This window comes from Salvelinus alpinus, chromosome 12, assembly GCF_045679555.1.
Source record: "Salvelinus alpinus chromosome 12, SLU_Salpinus.1, whole genome shotgun sequence".
Classification (NCBI taxonomy): Eukaryota; Metazoa; Chordata; class Actinopteri; order Salmoniformes; family Salmonidae; genus Salvelinus; species Salvelinus alpinus.
Genome location: NC_092097.1, coordinates 45,073,790 through 45,087,251, shown reverse-complemented (window position 1 = coordinate 45,087,251; position 13,462 = coordinate 45,073,790). Strand labels below are relative to the sequence as shown.

General features: G+C 41.0%; 2 protein-coding genes across 2 annotated transcripts in view; one reads left to right on the top strand and one right to left on the bottom strand.

The window, feature by feature from the left end:
• LOC139536218 (disks large-associated protein 4-like) overlaps nucleotides 1-13,462 on the top strand; it is a 238,615-nt gene that overhangs the window by 78,490 nt on the left and 146,663 nt on the right. The window lies entirely within an intron of this gene.
• LOC139536220 (GTPase IMAP family member 7-like) overlaps nucleotides 8,840-13,462 on the bottom strand; it is a 58,744-nt gene continuing 54,121 nt past the window's right edge. Inside the window, exon 3 of the transcript XR_011667275.1 lies at nucleotides 8,840-9,379. The gene's annotated coding sequence lies outside the window, so the exon portion shown is untranslated. The remainder of the gene's footprint in view (nucleotides 9,380-13,462) is intronic.

The following is a 13,462-nucleotide window of genomic DNA, read 5'->3' as shown; positions in this document are numbered from 1 at the left end:
ACTGTTTTCTTTGATGAACCTGAACAAAACATCACACAGAAGTCGACTTACTGCTGAACACCTCCACTCAATTCTGAGGATTTCCTCAGCTCAGAGCCTTACCCCGAACATTGATGAACTTGTGGAAAAGATGGGACACCACCAAGTATCACCCTCAACCTCAAACAAGTGAACATTACTGTGCAATCACATATTTAGAGTTTTTACTCAGTTCAAGTTTAAAAGTTAAAGTTTAATATTTGTTTTCACTGCATGTTACTTCTCCTTAAACAAAGTGTTGTTTTTGATTAATAGATTTTTGCACTTTATTTTATTGTATTTCAATCCAATTATATTTTAAAAATATTTCAGTTGAGTGGATGATAGAAAATTGCTATTATTGTTTTTTTCTTTGAAGTAAATTTAGCCCACTTTTGCTAAAATAGAAAATATAGGCTACTGATGGTGCCTTGAATACCGGTTTCTTTCATTTAATGTTCATGTTATGGGGATTTTTATATAAAGGAAATTTGTCTTTTGTGTCTGTTGAAAATTAAAGATTACTGACAGAGCCATAAGAAAATATTGCTTTATTTATCTGATCATATTGGAATATATTTGTTAGGTTTTCAGTAGGTTCAATTAGGTTCACTAGACTATATGCGTCATTTAAAAATTTTGCAATGAACATTCGAACAGTCCGGCCCTCGGCTTGTAGCTAAATTTTTTATTTGGCCCTCCGTCCATTTGACTTTGACACCCCTGGTGTAAACGGTACAGTGAAATGGTTACTTGCATAGTGGAGTCTTTTGTTTAGACATGTAGCTAGCTAAACAATGAACCATAATCCCAACTCTAATGCCGCGTTCAAAACATCTGGGATCTCAACAACAACAAAATGTGACTGGGAAAATCGATTTGAACACTCATCCAACTCGGAATTCCAACTCTAGAACTCAGGCCTCTTTCTAGAGTTCTAGATACACAGATCATACACGTAACGTTAGCTAGCGAGCCAGCCAGCGAATGTTAGCTAGCTAGCTAGCAGTATGCTTTAAATTGTAATGAAGACTTTCTGACTAAATTATAAATGCATAATATCAGAAAATGTAGCGAGACTCCTACCCATACACATGGATGAACGCTTCTCCTTCTGTCATGGATGTCATGGTTGCCCTTCGTTTGAAGATGTACACAGGATTAGAGTTTTAAAAAATGAGGATTGAAGGTGCTCTTTGGTTTGGGGGTCTTCTAAAGTCATGGGAAAGTGAAGGATGAAAGCACTCTTAAAACCAGTCTTAATAATAGCTTTATGAACATGACATAGAAATAGTTGTTTATACATTTTTTTTTCAAGAGGTCCTTGTTAATCCCACGAAGGCAGAACAGGGCTTTTAAAAAATCCTCACTCTTTAGAAATCATCTGTCTTGTTATGTCATCATATCAGCTCTCTGTATGCAATGGCGCCATATATATTTTTTTCTCTCTCCCTCCTCCCGTCACTCATTTCTCTCCCCGTTTCTCTGTAAATGTCCTTTGTTCCAGGCTTCCAACATAGTAGAGTTCGGCCCACTGACTTCCATTCAGGATTTCAAGGGGGGACGGAGAAATCAGACTGACAGGTCCCTGATTGAACCGTGTGTCTCTCTCCTAAATATGGACGCTTCCAGAGAGAGGGGGTAGGGGACAAGCAGAAAGTTGAGTCTCCTGGACGATAAACTTTGAGTGAGAGTCACTGCAGGCTTGAGTGATGGCTAAACTGATTAAATGAATTCTATATCTAAATCCATCCAGAAGAGGACTAATCGTTGTACAGTATTTTGAGAGACACATTATGAATCCCAAATAGTACCCTATTCCCTATATAGTGTACTCCTTTTAAAAGTAGTGCACTATAAAGGGAATAGGGTGCCATTCGGGAAGCAGAACATAGGGTAGTAGAGGGGAATAGTAGAAATAATGTCTTCTAGTATCTGAATTGTCTACACTTTAGAAACTAGCTAGCTAGTAGATGTGACCAAAATAGCTTTTTACCACCTGAGGAACATTGCCAAGGTGTGGCCGTTTCTATCTCAGGCTGATACAGAGAGACTCATTCATGATTTTATTACAAGCAGGCTTGACTACTGTAATGCTCTCCTGTCTGGTCTACCCACGAAGCCATTGGTCAACTGCAAAACATACAGAATTCTGCAGCGCAGGTACTGACCAAGACCAGACGGAGAGCACACATTACACAGTTTTTTTGTGTTTTTGAATTCATTTTACGGGTATTATATTGTTTTTTAAATCTATCCACGATTTTACACCACAATACATATCAGACATGCTTTTGAGTTATGCACCCAGTAGGTCCCTCAGGTCCTCTGGCACTGGCCTTTTAACTATCCCAAAGCCTAGGACAAGAGGCATGGAGAGGCAACCTTTAGTTATTATGCCGCCAGCCTCTGGAATAGCCTGCCAGAGAACCTGAGGCGAGCCGAAACTGTGGACATATTTGAAAGAGATCTTAAAACACACCTTTTTAGCTTTGTTTTCCTTAAGGTGCTTTTTAGTCTTTCAGTTTTTATTGTTATTATTTTGGTTTTCATCCTCTTATGTTTGATGTGTAGTAAATATTTCTGTTTTTATTTTCATTGTTTTTCATTTCAGTTTTTTTCCTGTGAAGCGCATTCATGTCTGAAATGCTCTATATAAATAAAGCTTGAGTTGATTTCATTTAGACAACAACAAAGACAAACAGATTCATCATTCACTACATTCACAAAGACTTTTTGATAATTTTGGGAACTCTCTTGTGTTCTGATCATGCCCATAACATATGGGTTTCTACCTCAGCTGTTGGCTACACTTACATTTTATTTTCCAAATATTTGTCTTATTGTTTTATTGTAATGATTCATGAGAAAATAAAGTAAAGTAATCTAAACTCTTATATGGGCTGGATAGCTGCAGTGACAATGTTATAACAGATGTCAGAAGATCAATACTTGGTCAGATCAGTGTATTTAGTAAGATGAATGTTTCCCTAATGTGATAAGTACAGTAGCCCAGAGAGGACATATGAAAAAAATATATATTCCTCCGTTATGTTGGGATCACAGCTTATTTATCTCATAATCATGACATAATAAAAGTTGTTTTGTCGAGATCACGAAATAATCAAAAGTACCATGCATCATCCATTAGTTTGTTCAGATCCCTGTGGCTGCAGTTGATCACAATGCGCTCGTGGGGCATTTAAGTCCTGAACGATGCCTGATTGGCAACACTGTTTCCCAGGCTGCGTGCCGCCCACAAAACCACAGCCAATCGCATGCAAAGAACAATGCAGCTAGTCTTGTGAGCAAGCCAGTTGGCTAGTTAGTCTTGGTAGCTAGCTAGCAAGCTAGTTTGTTATCTATGCTGGTTGTTAGCTTTCATAACTGATACAGTATGTGTATAATTATAAGGGACACTTCATGTTTTGTAGATAATATAAAAATGTACAGTGGGTGAGCTTCATTCTTGACAGGCTGGTCCGAATCCATTTCAGCTTCAGAGGATGATGTCAGGATGCTGCCTTGTAGGCTGTTTCATATGTAAAGCTCCTTGCATGCATATTAGCTGTCAGCGCTTTATAGGCTGATTCATATATGCTGATGACTGTTTCAAATCATTGTCACATACATCATGTAGCCTAGCCATTAGGCCTATATGTTTTTATAAGGTTTTTATCAGAACTAAAGTAGGCAAATAACCTCAAGCATAGCCTACAGGCCTAGGACCACTGGAACAGGGTTGGAAAGCCCATAGCCTACTGAAACGTGTTCTAACAAGCCCAGTCATTGAGCAATCGTGTGTGGCCGCTATTTGGCCACTGTTTAAAACAGGATCCCAGCTTTCTCATGCTGCTATATTTATTGCTCAATTCTTAAATTTAAGCACATTCATCCACTTTATAACCGGTGTAGCCTACCTGGCATATTACAAACGTAACTGCGGGAAGTGCTTTTTTCAGAATTTGCTATTTGAGAGCAGGCTACGGATTATGTTTTTTTTGGTGGGATATTCTAAGTAAAAAATAATTCCACACATATATTAGTAGGCTATATGTTAAGACAAGATTAAATTCAGAATAATCTGATGGGTGAGAATATTATCAAGTTCTTGTCAAATTCTGACTGAGAGACTGATGAAGTGTGTGTAGCCTGCGCAAGAAACAGAGCGATCTTCATGCCTTTCATGCTTTTCACATCATGCAGCCTGAGAATGTATTAGCCTAGCCTAAGATGTGTATCACAACTAAAGTTACATAAATAATACTAAATTAGGCATACAGGAGGACCTGTTTCATATGATCACTTTGACATGGAAACCGGCCACTAGGGGCAACAGTGAGAAGCTGTTTTTATACTGCCCTCTGGGTTGCGAATGTTATCTCAATAGGCTTTGGTTTTGATAGGGCGTAAGCGTCTGGTTCCACAGGTTGCATGTTCAAATCCAGCTATAGAAAGATTTTGTTCTATTGTTGTTATAAGCCTATCCCAAACCTTAACCCTTACCTTAACCATTTGGCGTTAATGCCTAACCTTAAGAATTCAGAGTTAATGCTTAAACGTAACCTTGGAACGATACAGAGAAGTAACCAAACACTTTGGAACATGGATGAATGTGAGACTGTGAGTGTCTGTTGCTTTGTTAACCGCTCAACACAGAATAGCCGCATGTCCTTTCTATTTTATTCAGCTATGTTCAACTGTATTCTTCTTACTATAAGATGATTCTACGGGAATTATAAGCCAATCTTGTCTGCTAAATGAGCGTGTGTAGCCCACAGCCATATGACATAGCCAGATCAGGGACTAACATAAGGACGACTCAGAATACGCTATTCTGTTCTTCTGAAATAGGCTACACTTTCTTCATATCATAATGTTTCTTTAGACCTGCCTAAAATAAATAATGGATTTATTGTGATGTGTAGGCTATATTAAATAGATTTATTTGACTTCTTTAAATGTAGATGTTCCAAAGGTCTGCATCAGTGGCTTGTAGGCTATGCGTGGAAGCCTGGAGATATTAAACGGGTTTATGTTAATTAATGGTCAATTACCGTCAGTTATTTGCATGACAGTTACCGGCTTATAAAATGTCATGACCGCTACAGCCCTAGGCATCACACCGGTGGTCTGTGGTTTGGGCTGTGTGTTGCAAAATCAAGTCCCTGAGATGTTCTGTCTTTGAATACACACACACACACGTATACACACACACACAAGCACATACAACTATGTACAGTGACACTCGCAAAGTTACACCTGCATATTGAGGTAATCAGACCTATGACAAACAAACACACACACACACACACACACACACACACACACACACACACACACACACACACACACACACACACACACACACACACACACACAGCACTCTTCCCTCTGACCTTTACCTCGTTGTGTCAGCCAGTGTCAGGTGACGTGGCCACATCACATCATGTCAGAGATGTCCAAAAGGAGACCTCTCTTCTCTGTACATCATGCATCAAAGGCTCCATGACGCTCTGAGCCTATGAGACAATCACTGTCTATACAACAACAAGGCCAGTCAACCCGCATAGCAAAACCCACAATGTCCATCAAGTGCACATCCAAATCAAATGGAGTGTACTGACCTTTTCACTGTGGAGGAGGCCCTCTGTATTGTACATATTCCATCATTCATTTGGAGAGAGAGAGAGAGAGAGAGAGAGAGAGAGGGGAAATCTGGTGGGGGTTTTCAGTCTATATTCTTGAGTGTGTTTGGTGTATTCAGCTCATGGGGGAACACCTGGGCTGTGTGAGTTTTTTATTTCCTCTTGTGCTCTATCTATAGGCTATGAGCACCATGTTTATCACGCAAAACAGCACAAAAAATACCTTAAAACTCCTCATTATATGGAGTACGGTTTGATTTTGAACTTTTCTTCTGCACGGTGTATTATAATAATGTTTCTGCATAATTACATTGTGTGTAACAAAGCATACAACACTTACCAATGATACACGGGTGGTTAGATAATGATTTCAAATGCGTTGAGAGGCCATGGTTCCATAGCATGACATGGAATGTGACTGCGGACTATTGAAGCCTCCAGGCTTAGTCCCAAATGGCACCCTTTTCCCTGTTTACGGCACTGCATTTGACCAGGGCCCATGGTAAAAACTAGTGCACTATATAGGCAACAGGATGCCATTTTGGGACGTAGGCAGGATTTCACAGAGGAACATATACTCTTCCCAGAAAAGACAAAGACATAAGCTTTTCATTGGCTTTGGATTGGTTTGAGTGAGACAGGCTAGTGTAATAATGTTAAAGTGGCTAAGCCTTCGGGCATCTTTAAAGCTCTTTGAAATGCTGGGCAGGGAGAGAGGGAGGGAGGTAGGGAAAGAGAGAGCGAGAGAGAGAGAGAGACATTGAAACAGAGAAAGAAAGAGAGAGAGGAGAGCGAGGAGAAAAAGGAGAGAGAGAGAGAGAGAGAGAGAGAGAGAGAGAGAGAGAGAGAGAGAGAGAGAGAGAGAGAGAGAGAGAGAGAGAGAGACGGTGTGTTTAAAAGGGTCACAAATAAAGTTGGAAGTCTGAGTCTAAAAGGACTGAGTGGCATGTCTGAGGGTCCACTGTTGCCACATGCACAGGCTTATGCTTTCACACACATTATGTTTCCCTCCATAGATTTCTCTGAAATGTCGTGATAGTGTCTGTAGTTATGGATGACAGATCAAAATGTTTTTAGCCCCTTTAATGTGACACAAAAAGCCTTGGTGGACAATGCCAGTTAACCCATCTCCCCCTGCATGTCAGAGTTGGCATGAGACTGTCACTGTGTCAAAGCAGACAAGGAGCATTTGTAACGCTCTAAATTGTTGATATGACTGTTTTATGTAGGAATTGAGTTGAGATTTGAATGTGTATCTGCTACTCAAACCGTTATTTCTCATTCAAACCAATGAGGTGGTTTCTGACCCATTCACATGCTAAATGTATACTCAAAAGGATGGAACACTTTTAAACTCACTCTGCATACTGTATAGGCCATTGAGCACAAGGTTAAATTCACATTAAATGCACATACAGTATCTCAGGATTAAATTCACATGCAGTATCTCAGGATAAAATGCACATACAGTATCGCAGGATTAAATGCACACACAGTATCTCAGGATTAAATGCACATACAGTATCTCAGGATGAAATGCACATACAGTATCTCAGGACTAAATTCACATACAGTATCTCAGGATGAAATGCACATACAGTATCTCAGGATTAAATGCACATACGGTATCTCAGGATAAAATGCACATACAGTATCTCAGGATGAAATGCACATACGGTATCTCAGGATAAAATGCACATACGGTATCTCAGGATAAAATGCACATACAGTATCTCAGGATAAAATGCACATACAGTATCTCAGGATTAAATGCACATACAGCATCTCAGGATTAAATGCACATACAGTATCTCAGGATTAAATGCACTTACAGTATCTCAGGATTAAATGCACATACAGTATCTCAGGATTAAATGCACATACGGTATCTCAGGATTAAATGCACATACAGTATCTCAGGACTAAATTCACATACTGTATGTGCATTTCATCCTGAGATACTGTATCTCAGGATTAAATTCACATACAGTATCTCAGGATAAAATGCACATACAGTATCTCAGGATTAAATGCACATACGGTATCTCAGGATAAAATGCACATACAGTATCTCAGGATAAAATGCACATATGGTATCTCAGGATTAAATGCACATACAGTATCTCAGGATGAAATGCACATGCAGTATCTCAGGATTAAATGCACATGCAGTATCTCAGGATGAAATGCACATACAGTATCTCAGGATTAAATGCATGTATAGTAAATCCGGATTTCAGCCTTGGGATAAATCAGGATTTCAGCTTTGGATGAATCCACGTGGTGTAAACACCAGTAAATCTAGGCCTATCGAGCTAGGCCTATCTATCAGACTACATCAAGGTCAGGAATATGCCGTCTCATCCCTTTGCTCTCCTCCAGTTGGTTTGATCATCATTCATAAAGCGGGCGGCTGTTGCAATCCCCCCTGGGTAGAACGAGCAGGACGTCCGACGGTGGCAGCTTTTGACGAATCGCTGACTTTAAACTATTAAACATTATGCAGTTAACATAGTCCGCCATGCATTCTAAATCCAACCAAGAGGGAGGAGATGAGGGACTATTTTCTCTCTTCCAGATACCATAAACCTCCCAACTCCCCCTACCGCCGCTGGAGAGAGCCTCCTTCGCCGCCGCGTTTGAGGGACAGTATGTAGCTGAAAATACCTGTTTCCCAGTCCTCCTCCGTCTGTGGCGCCGGTTCAAATAAAATCTAAATCAAATGAAAGTTTATTGGTTGCATACACAGATTTGCAGATGTTATCGCAGGTGCAGTGAAATGCTTGTGTTTCTAGCTCCTACAGTGCAGTAATATCTAGCACACAAAAAAACAATACAAACGTAATCCATTAAGTAAAAAGAAAGAAATTAAGAAATATCCAAACGAGCAATGTCAGAGTCCAGAATATAAATATGCAGTGTTTAAACAATAAAGCCCTCGAACCCGGGGATTATCATCCCCGGATAACTAAGGGCTGTTCTTAGGCCTGTGTACATTTGTTTTTGCATTCTGAAGTTGCTACCCAAGTGGGCTGGTCATTAGTTATTTTCTCATGTTTTGACCCAGTTGTTAATTCTAATAATTATATTCATTCAACATTGCTATGCTAAACAAATCATTGACATGTAACTAGCTAGCAGAGATTCAATGATGATAAGAGACAAGAACTTAATTGTGTGTAGATGGGTGAGAGATTTTTTATTTAATACATTTGGAATTGTAACACAACAAATGTAATACAACAAATAAGTGGAATAAGTCAAGGGGTATGAATACTTTCTGAAGGCGCTGTATAAAGTGGATAAAACAGTATGTAAACATCATTAAAGTGACCAGCGTTCAATTATTCTATGTACATAGGGCAGCAGTCTCTAAGGTGCAGGGTAGAGTACTGGGTGGTAGCCGGCTAGTGACAGTGACTAAAGTTCAGGGCAGGGTACTGGGCGGAGGCTGGCTAGTGGTGAATGTTAAACGGTCTGATGGCCTGGAGATAGAAGCTGTTTATCAGTCTCTCAGTCCCAGCTTGGATGCACCTGTACTGTCTCTACCTTCTTGATGGTACAGTAAGGGGGGCATTGGTGGCTGAGGTCTTTGATGATCTTCTTGGCTTTTCTGTGACACTGGGTGTTGTAGATGTCCTGGAGGGCAGGCAGTGTTCACCCCGGGGGATGTTGACTTGACTGAGGGTTGTGGTACTTTGTCATGTTAATGCCTGTCAGGGAGGAGGAGATGGCGAATGAGATGAGAAGAAGTGCTTCCTATTTAGAACATACCCTCACTTCACATGAAGTAGGAATTAGCAGGGGAACTTTTGTTTCAAGTGTGTGTGGTGTCCGTTGATTTGGCCTGTGTGTTCATATGACTTGCCCCTATTTGTCCCTTTCGCTTGGCCCTATTGGTTGGCCCTTGTTGTTTTCCTTCTGTAAAGGATAATGTCTGCTTTCTCAACATGCTCCTATCACAAGAGTGATGATGCATGTTAGGAGTGCCTCTGGGTGAAGCAGGGAGGGATTTGAATGGTTTCTCTCTCCTTCACTTGTTGCCTTGTTTCTCAGCCTCTGCCTGAAGGAAAGATGGTGATTACTTAGTTGGTCTGTCTCACTTGCGTCTCTCTCACTCACTCTGTTTTTCTGTATCTTTTCACTTTCCTGTCTCTCCTTCTCTCTCTCCATCTGTATCTTTGCTATACTACCTTGCTAAGAGGAGGTTGCGGCGAAAATGGTGCTTCTTTTAGAAGTGTGCGTGCGTGTGTTCTTGCTTGCATGCGTGCCTGCGTGCAGGTGGGTGGGTGGCTGTGCGAGCATTCAGGAGCATGTGTCACAGAGACATCTCTTACAAAAGATGAGTCACATTGCAGTTATTATACAAAATATTACATTTTCTCACTTCACAACGCCAGTCATGTTTTGTAAGGCGATCAGCAGGATCAAGAGTCTGTTTTGGGGTATATATTGTTGTCAGAATTCCCCACCACACCAGTGTAGGGACAGGGACAGCCCCTGGAGTTGACCGACATGCAAATGGTGATAATACTGCTGCAGACTGTGTCGCAGTCCCCATCCTGAAACAGCCCGTGGGAGAGTGGCACAGCTGTAACTCAAGGGATCTGGGGCAATCACTGATTCAGACAGTCTGTGTACTGCAGCAACAGAGTAGCTACTACAGTGCATACTCAACCAAACTATGTGGTAAATGCTGTGTTGGTTAGTGCTGTTATTTGTCTTTTATTTGAGATGATTAAGTGAAATGCTTGTTGTGGCTACCTCTCAATGATATCTCATATCCACTTAGGCTGATAACATACGGAAATTTTATATATTTTTTTATTTAACTAGACAAGTCAGTTAAGAACAAATTCTTATTCACAATTACGACCTACACCGGCCAAACCCGGACGACGCTGGGCCAATTGTGCGCCGCTCTATGGGACTCCCAATCAAGGCCATTTGTGATACAGCCTGGATTTGAACCATGGTGTCTGTAGTGACACCTCCAGCACTGAGATACAGTGCCTTAGACCGCTGCGCCACTCGGGAGCCCCAATATGTATGTTTTCACTTGTTCAATGGGGTGTAGTTAACTATATTGAATTCAGGAAATGAATATTCTGACACACAACACCATATTTGTGGACCAGCAGTGTATGGCAACAACCATGTGAATCATCTTGTAGCTACCTCAGTGATGTCTTCAAGCTGGCACCAAATCACCAGCTCTATCATACACTGAAGTAACTACGGTGTCAGTTCTCTTCACACATGGGGACAGACAGGAGATGATATGCCAGAGCCAAAATGATGACATATGTTATACTGTGTCCCAAGATGGATAGACTAGAACGTTCTGGAACATGGAGCCCTGGGCCTGCATTCACAAAGAGTGCTGATCTAGGATCAGGTCCCCCCTGTCCATGTAATCGTATTCATTATTATCTACAAAGGATCTAAAACTGATCCTACATCAGATCAGCACTCCTACTCTACACTTTGCTGAAACTGTTTGCCATTTTAATCTTAATCCTTGGCGTCTCCCGGCAGTAGCTACTGGAGAACAACTGTCAGGTTGAGGATTACTGTAAGCCTAACATGAATCCAAGGTCATCCAATCCAAACACACACTCTTGTCAAACAGTTGAGTTGAGCAGGAATCACCACAATCATATACCTTACTCTTAGACCCATTACATGGTCTGTATTATTTGAAAGTTTCCATCAGATTTTTTTCTCGTTTCCATCTTTCCTGGAAATACCTGATCTGATAACACACATTCCCCTGTTTCTAGGAAAGCACATGTGCCCTCAGAAAGTACGCTAGACATAAAGTACACAGATGCCATTCACACACCATGCACACATCATTCACACACCATTCAAAATATACCTTAGCTAGCCGATAAGCATTAGCTAGCATATGGCTACATGTAATATAATCAGAAATAACACTAAACTTCTAATAACAGTGTTATGCATTTGTCTTTCCAGATAAAACACACCAAAAGAATACATGTACAATATTCATAGCAACAACTGTACAAATCAAATCCAAATAATAACCAGAGTAGTAATGGAAAAAGATGAAACCTCACAGAGCCTTTACCCTGGTGTGATAATCATCAACTCCAAGTGAATGCCTGAGGCAAAGTGAGCTAAATAAATAGCCTTCCCTCCAGCTGTCTTCTTTAGTTACTCTGCTGATGAAAATAGAGCCTGTCCCGAATGGCTCCCTATTCCCATAGGGCTCTGGTCAAAAGCAGTGGACTATATAGGGGATAGGGTACTATTTGGGATGTGATCTCCTTTCAGACAGTAAAGTTCAGCTTCTTTTAGTTCAGCCTCTATTCACAGTGGATTCATGTCGCAGTAAACCCCAAAGTGTTTCTCATCCACAACAGACTGCATACATTCCCCCCGATTAATGCCCAAAACGAGTCATGCCAATCCAAAATATGGAGCATTCAAAAATCTCTGCACACTCTTGTTCATGTTTCCCCCTCAGTTTAGGGGAATGGCATAGGCAAATTAAGTGATTAGATCAATGGCCAGGGTGCTGTAATAGCATGTTGTTCTTGAAGAACACCTGCGCATTGACATTGCCCCTGCGTCTCATTCAAACAACCTTGTTGCAGTAATGCTCAGGCAGACGTTAGCATTAGCGCTAGCACTCGAGGAGCAGTCCAGATGTCTGCTTCAGCCTGTTGTTCTGGGGAAGAAGTAGAGCAGATTGTAATGGTGTGTTTGGATAATCAGGATCCCTATTGTGCCAAGGAAAACACATCCACACTGCACTGTACCTTCTGGTTCATTCTCTACTCTTCTTTCCTCCGGCATCCCCTGCTTGACCTTGCGTTCGTTCTATGTGATTATTTTAAGCCTTCTCATTGGAAGCAGGAGGATGTGTTAAGTGGGTCGGCTGTGTATTTTAGATGAACCTAAGGGGAGCACTTTTCTCTTTGAAGAAATATTATCATCAAGTCACAGTGGTTCCCACTTCTGACACCAAATGTGCCTAAAGAGTATAATCTCGCACTTCCTTATAGGTGAGCATGCCCAAATGCCTATCCTGCTGTTCTGGGTCATTTGAAGGCTTCTACAAGCAGACTGTTAAGAAGTAGAACTAGGCTGGTATGCACAGATACCTTGACGTGGGCACGTCAAAGCTGGTAATTTTTACGGTCTACGCGCTTTAGCATTCGGTGGTACAGTTCTGTGAGCTTGTGTGCCTACCACTTAGTGGCTGAGCCGTTGTTGCTCCTAGACGTTTCCACTTCACAATACCAGCACCTATAGTTGACCGGGGCAGCTCTAGCAGGGCACAAATTTGATGAACTGACTTGTTGGAAAGGTGCCACGTTGAAAGTCACTGAGCTCTTAAGTAAAGCCATTCTACTGCCAATGTTTGTCTATGGAGATTGCATGGCTGTGTGTTCGATTTTACACACCTGTCAGAAACGGGTTTGGCTGAAATAGCCGAATCCACTAATTGGAAGGGGTGTCCACATTTTTTGTATATATAGTGTATTTCCCCTCTTAGAAATTCCAGGCTGCAGCCTATTTCAGGAGTAAGTTGAGTGTTAACCATATCATTCCAGTAAGGTAGAGGCTATAAGGGCACTCCTGCAAAACGACTAACAAAAATCTAAAACAGATCCTTACCTTAACCTTAACAAAACTCGTTATCCCTAACCTTAACCCTTAAACCTAACCCTAACTTTAACCCTTAAACCTAACCCTAACTTTAACCCTTAAACCTAACCCTAACCTAATTTTAACCAATTGTGAAATTAAATATTAGTTTG